Source organism: Dasypus novemcinctus, chromosome 19 (assembly GCF_030445035.2).
Source record: "Dasypus novemcinctus isolate mDasNov1 chromosome 19, mDasNov1.1.hap2, whole genome shotgun sequence".
NCBI classification, from domain to species: Eukaryota; Metazoa; Chordata; class Mammalia; order Cingulata; family Dasypodidae; genus Dasypus; species Dasypus novemcinctus.
Window position 1 is genome coordinate 62,741,594 of NC_080691.1, and position 7,660 is coordinate 62,749,253.

General features: G+C 36.2%; 1 pseudogene; it reads right to left on the reverse strand.

Annotated features, from left to right (window-relative positions):
- Nucleotides 1–3,754: 3,754 nt before the first annotated feature.
- LOC101442321 (serine/threonine-protein phosphatase 6 catalytic subunit-like) lies at nt 3,755–5,436 on the reverse strand (annotated as a pseudogene).
- Nucleotides 5,437–7,660: the final 2,224 nt, after the last annotated feature.

Here is a 7,660-nt window from a genome sequence, read left to right on the forward strand (position 1 = left end):
ACACTGGTGCTGGATGGTGGTGGTGAGGGAATGTGTGGGAAAAGGTACAGCTGGGGCATGTTTCTGTGAAATAATGTGTTCCTGTTGTTAGAGGAAGTCATCTCAGTGTGTGGAAATCCATACAATGAAGAAGAAAACATTAAAATCCCATCCTTGTGAGTCCCGCTACATTGTCAAATAGAGGGGTAAGAATCTCTCGAGTATATATTCAGTGCCTAATAAAAGAAACCAGACCAGGATGTAAAGCCCTCATTATTAAAGCATGTAACTAGGAAATGTATTCTTAAAACAATGAAAACTAGTTTTTGCCATAGGTTCTGAGGGGAAGGGGAATTAAGAAGGGGAGGAATATAGGGCATTATTGAGTCACTGAAATTCTTCTGCATGACCTTACTTTGATGGACACAGGCCATTATACATTTTTTCAGAGCTTATAAAAGAGTATGGTGCAAAAAAAAAAAAACAAAAAACATAATGTAAACTACTGAAAATAGCTAGTAGAAATGCTTCACTATTTGTTCATCAATTGTAACAAATGTATCACACTCATGTGGGATATTATTGGTATGGGACTATGTGGAGGGGAATTATATGGGAAACTTATATTTTCTATATGATTTTTCTGTAAACTAAAACTTCTTGAAAAATAACATGAAAAATTTTAAACCCATGGTAACATACAGAAGAAATCATCAATATGCATAATAGGTAACAGAGCTTCTGGTGATGAAAGACACAATGCAAAAAAAAATATTTACTTACTCTATTTTTAATATTAAAACTGATAAAGGAGCTGAGTGACAGGGAAAATAATAAAATCACAATAGTACCATGCTCATTTAATAAAAGAAAATCTTGATGAAAATTTCTGTGCCTAGAAGCTTAGATTATAAGGAATTTTATTGTATTTTTAGGTACTCTGGAACCTTCTTAGCCTGAAGGGAAAGAGCCTCCCTGGCACTGATGGATTACTATCAATCACTAACTGGTTATGCAACTAGAAAAAGACCTTGAATAAAAGGTAGAAATGGTAAAGACAAATGAGTTTATATGGCTAAGAGTCTTCAAAAAAGAGTCAACACATCAACAGAGGAGTCAAACTTAAGCACACCTCAGCAGGATCCCAGAGACAGTCAAAGTAGATACAACCTCAGGTACTGGTGCTCCTGAGGGCTACAGAGACACAAAGGTTCTGCAATCATGGCAGTTGGCTCTGAAGTTCAGTGCCTTGTCAGTTGGTCCTACTTTGATATTTGTGTCCTGAGTGTGATGGAGTTGGACTCAAATGTGAACTTTCTACACATGCCTCTTCTCTCACTTTTACTGAACCTGTGGTTAGTGCTGGTGTTGGTGTATACACAGGAGACTTCAATCTCTGGACTGTACATGTGCCAGCTGGGCTCTGAGCCTCAGCAGAGTGGCAATTCCAACTCTCCAGTTTGTTGGACTTGCACAGGTTGGCCAACAGGGAGGTGAAGATGGTGAGCTACCACAGCAGGGAACCTAGAGTGCCTATAACTCCAAGCAGGAGAATTGCCTCCATCAATCATGTGGGCTCTTAGCCCCCTATGGATGTAGAGGTGGAGTGGACATCACCATCCCAGGGTCCACAGAATGGGGGAATAAAATATTAGAGTGAACTTACTGGTATTCTACTATAGAACTGTTGTGACTAGTAATGGAAGAAACTGTAGAAATGAGTGAAGATAGTGGCCACAGTAGTTGCTGAGAGCAGGGAGAGGGAAGAAGAGATAAGATGTGGGGTCATTTTTGGAACTTGGAGTTATCCTATATGATATTGCAGGGACAAATGCTGATCATTATATATCCTGCCATAAACCACTGAATGTACTGAAGGAGAGTGTAAACTACAGTGTAAACTATAATCCATGTTGTGCAGCAGTGCTCCAAAATGTATTCACCAAATGCAATGAATGTGCCACAATGATGAAAGAGGTTGTTGATGTGGGAGGAGTGGGGAGTAGGGTGTGGGAACCTCTTATATTTTTTGTGTAACATTTTTTGTGATCTATGTATCTTAAAAAAAAGACACTTCAATAAAAAGTTTTTAAAAGTACCTGAAAAAAAGCTAAAGCATTTTATTAATTGGCTAGTTTCACAGATTTTCTGGAAGGTTAAAAATTAATTATAGTAAAAGGATACCAAGTATTAAACAGTAAATTCCAATATTAATGGCCACAATCATAAGAAATACTAGAGCACTTGCCCTTTTTAGGTGGATAATTGCATATCAAGAACTGATCATTACAATCCTTTGGATATTCAAATTAAACAAAGCTGTAACAGGGTATCACAGATATTTAGAAAAAGTATAAGTTGTGTCTTTCTACACTTGTAAAAATCTGCTTCATTTTACAGTTCACAAATAAGAGTCCTGACTTTTTTAATTTTTCCAATTGCAGTAAAAATATGAATACTTTCTATAAGTTAAAGTTGAGTGTAATAGCAATAGAAGAAATGATTCCTATTGAAAAATATATAAATATTAGTGATATTCATAAAAGATTATAAACTATATTGATCATATTCTTCTCAACTGTATCAAATGAACAAATGAGCAGTACAAATATTAAATGTTAGAGTATTGCTATAAAGGATATAAACCAAAATATTAATATGGCAGAATGTTCTTTAGGCACAGTTTAGTGATTCCTTAAAAATAAATACTATTAAATTTCATTTTTTAATGTCAGCTATTTTATTAAATAAATTTGGTGTTTCCCTTTTACATTTGCATTTTAATGGCATTAATGATAACTCATTTATTACATGCACAATATAGTGCTACATCATCCTCATATATTACAAAAATTTTACTTACCCCAAAGAGACTTCTGTAATCATTAAGTAATAATATTCCTTCTTCCCCTCCCCAGCTCTTGGAAACTTTAAATCTACTATCTTTTTTTCCCCTTAATTTCATTTTATTTTTTAATTATCTTTTTTTAAGCTAATAGATCACACAAAATTTTACCATTTTAAACTCAATAATGAAAGGGCCAAGGACTCTGATTAGGAAAAAAGAAAAAGAAAAGAACTTTAAGCTACCAATGTAAGGTGTCTAAATTTCTAACATTTATCCTCTCTGGGTTTTATTTAAGATTATTTTATTTAAAAATACAAGGAATCTAAAAAAAGATCAATACGACAAATTTAATGTACAAAGTCATAAGCTATAACCGTTTTTAACTAAAATTTAAAAGCACAACAAGGAGGGCAGCCCTTTAGATGAATTTTTTTAATATCCATTTAAAATATCCGATGAAGAACAGTGGCATTTATAGCTGGTACAGTTATACATAACTCAAGACAGCTACAGTCCATTGTGTCCACTGAATAACAACTTTGCTGCTGAAATTTCTTGAAACGTAACAAATAAAACACAAAGCTGAATGATTCAAAAGGGGTATTTCAGGATAGTCTGTTCTAATTGACTTTAAACAACAACAAATGGATTCTGTCTCCCCCCAGACCACTAAATTAGCAAGAGCTCCATGTATCAGTGTAGTTAATAAGACATTTCTCATTTCTTCTCAAGTAAGTCCAAGATGTGGAAGGGCTGAGGGAGAAAATGTTAGAAAAACATTGTTATAGACACCATAACAAACAATAAATTTAGATAATTTAAAATAAAAAAGGCAAGAGGCAGTACTTCAGCAGCAAAGTACTTTATAAAAAGTACATTGTAGAGACCAATACATGAAATTTGGGGTAAAAACCATGCAGAAATGGGTCAGCAGGTTGGGCAAAGGCCTGGAAAGAAATACAGTGTCATGGTTCTGGAAAGAATAACATGTTCTGAATCGGGAACTGCCCCAAATAACTTTCATTCTCTTGTATTTACATCTTTGAAGACCAAGATCAAAGTATTATTTCCACAATGATAGCAGTAGTTAGGAGCAGACCATACTTTTACTAGCTTCTCATCAAACATAGATTTATAGCCTTTGTACACTAGTTAGTATGTTCTGCAAATGAGTTTTAAGTTGTTGATATGAACAAACTCATTTTTGATCCTTGCTCCAAAAGCCAACCCTCTCCTTGGGAACTGACTGCCCAAGTATCCATATCTTCAAGATCTGACCAAACCAGATAAAAAAAAGTGTTACTTTATGAGGAATTTCCTGGTTCCATTCAATAGTTTGAATTTTATCTAGTGTTTCAATATTGGGAGATAAACCACAATGAATGCACAAAATCTGGTCCTCTGTTAAAGCTTCTACTGTGAGCACGTCAAAATCTTTGGTACAATATCTCTAGGCATTAGCATTTCCATATTTGGTTTGGCACTTATCATAAAATCCATACACTTATGTCATCTGTCTACTCTCCTGATTTCCTTGCAAGGGTGAAATACTACCAGGCCATTTAAATTTTAGTGCAAGAAGATAAGTGAAAATTTCCAGACTATACTAACCTCTATCTAAAAAGGTTATCTATCTATCTATTTATCTGTCTATCTATCTATAATTTTGTCTGATTCCTACAATCATTTATTTTCCCTTTACTTTCTCCAATGTCATGTCAATTTTCTCCTATGTGTAAAATTCCCTCTATGTCTACCGTAATTATTATTCTACCTGCTATATACTTTATAGTTCAGAAATGGTACTTCCCTTTTGAAAGGTTTGTTCACACACCATGTCATCCATCTAAAGCATACTATCAATGGCTTTCAGTATGCAGATTCGTACATTCCTCATCACAATCAACTTAAAAAAACCCTATACACTTTAAACCCCTCTATTATTGACAGTTGGCAATGGGTGGTACCTTTGTTATAATTGATGAAAGAATATTAAAGTACCACTGTTAACTATAGTCCATAGCCTTAGGTGTATTTTCCCCCATATACTTCCCCACTTTTAAGACCTTGTAATAGTGACATACATTTGTTCTAGTTTTTAGAAGAACATTCTTATATTGGTACTATTAACCACATTCATCATCTACAACAGGGTTCACTATGTTATATAGCACATATTTCACCCTCTAGCAGAAATGGCACTCTTGATCTTGCATGTGTTTCCTTAATTTTTCAACCTCCTTGCATTTAATTCAATTTATCCTCACTTTGAGGTCCTTATTAAATTAATTTCTCTTACGTTGTTTTCTATTGAAACACTAAAGATGTTACCTTCTCTTTATTCACATATGTTTCTACCCAAAATGGCTTTTCCACCCTTTTTCCTTAAAGATTGCACCTTTATAAATATAATTGATACATATATGCAAACACACACATATATATGCTTATTAACATTCTGGTAACATGGTTGAAGACTGCATTTACTTATCCTTCCATGTGGATGGGATGGAAGGTTCACCAAGGGCTAAGAGCAGTTTGAGGTGGCTCACCTGAACTGTCTCTTGCTCTATTGATTTGCCAAATGCCCCTACCTGAGTGACCTCCATTTCAGCAGAGACATGTGACCTTCCAATATAAGAATACCTCCAGTCTTCAGAGAGGTCTGCTGTTGAGGATGTGTGTATGGAGGGACATCAGAGTCTTAGCTTCCTTATATTAGTCTTAGCCTGGATATAAAAAAAAATGATTCAGCATATGACAAGGGTCCCTTCTTTCCAGGGTCAAGGGAACAGTTGCGGTTACTTTTTTGCAGCTTGTATGTTGTTTTTCCTAATTATTTTTGTTTTCTACATTACCCACTCTCTTCCCACAAGCCATGTCCACATTTTCCCTTCCCCCATCCCATCTTCCCTACTTACAATATCCCAACCAAGCAAATAAGAGATACGATTTAAAAAAAAAAAAATCATTAACTGGTGAAGGCCATATCAGCTTCCTTCTGCTCTTTAATAGATTTTTATGATTCAGTTTGTTTTCTGTGTTAAAAATTTCCTGTTATTTATTATGTTTTTAAATCACAATAATTAATGATTGTTGTTAGAAATTATCTGTCTTTTCTCATTCCACTTAATAGTAAGTCAATAAAATGCTTCATTCCAGATATTTCTCCTGTCTTTTACTATACACATTAAACCTACTAAAGGTTAGTCTTCTTTTGACATCATGACATTTGACTTGAAAACAAAACAACATAGTCAGTTCCAAATATGAACATTAACATGCATTGTCTTCCATTTTTTCTAGAGTAATCAATAGCACTAGCTTTCACTAATTTCCTTAGTTGAAGTGGGACTAGGCAAAGGTGCACAATTTTAATGAACTTTTTAGTGATCCTATAACTGATGAATAAAAGCCTGCTGGGTTGTGATGCCAGTTTTCTAAATGGGCAGATAATGAACTATATATTTGGAGCTAAAATTACTAACATAATTATTTTGAACATCAAGCTGTATGTGCTGATACATTGCTGCAGTGAGTGAGTGCACAAGAAGATCTTTGAATAAAATTTTGGTAAGTACCTTATGCTAAGCCACATGTAGACTGTGTCCTGGGGCTATCAATATGGATGTCAAGGCCTTCAAAGATGAGAGCAGCAGTTTATGGGGTCTATAAAGAGAGGGCAATCAGTCAGAAGAAGCCACAAGAGGAAAAACAAATATCAGTGTATAGTATGTTAACACAAAACACTAGGATCTTTGAAGTACTGTTTCTTGAAAATTTGTAAATGCTGTAATCTGTGGTATAGAAGATACCATAGGACTTTTGTAGACCAGGTAGATTTGGGTGCAAATTTGATGTCCCCTGACAGATTGTATGTAGGAGTGGGAGTGAGGAGGTAAGAAGGATCCTAGTGCTTGGTCTGAGCCCCTGGAAAATAAACGGAGTCACCATCAGTTGTGATGGGAAGGTAGTGGGTGAAGCCAATGCAGGAATGGGTTGAATATTTATAGCCTCACTGTGCATGATGTCTTCGGCCTACTGTGGACTTCTGCTCTTTGAGTCAAGCATGACCTGGCCTGGTGAGGGTGTATTTCTCCAGAGAGCATTTGGCAGTGAGAGGCTAGGAGGAGTGAGGGGTTTTGAGGACAGATGACAGGGCAGTCCAGGGTAGGGGAAAAAAATAACACAGTTCCAGTTTGTATCCTTGTTCCGCCCTCAGCAGGTTTTCTGTCTTCCCTGTGCCTTATCTTGCCTATCTGTAAGAGTCAATCTCTTTGGTCCCTCCTTATAACTGGGAAAGATGCAAAGGTACCAAGGGCCTCACAGTTGTACCCCATTTGCCTTGGGGCACCCTGAGATAGAGATGCCTCCACAGGTGTGGACAAAGGAAGATGACATGTCTATGTGCTGATTGGTGTCATCTTCATCCAAATCACTAGCTTCCACAAAGCAGGCCCCCCTGACACTACCTCTGCTGACCCCAAACTCACAACTCCTGGGGACACTGACTTAGCTGCTGAAAGGCCATTGTACACAAGGGCAGTCTGTGAGCACTGTTGGTGTGTACTTCTAGGGGGACCTGTAGAAAGTACAAGGGGTCATTGTGTGCAAACTGCCTTTCAAATGGCAAATATAAGAAGATAGTATTACCGTCTTTTGAAGATAAGGAAGCAGAAGTCCACAGAGGTTAGGAAACTTGCCTAAGATCACACAGCTACCGATAGAGTAAGGATTCAGCCCTAATCTATAGGTATTAGAGAAATTGTCTTGTGCTAACATTATTTTCTTCCACCTTGGATAATAATGATAGAACCCTTACTTTCTAGAACT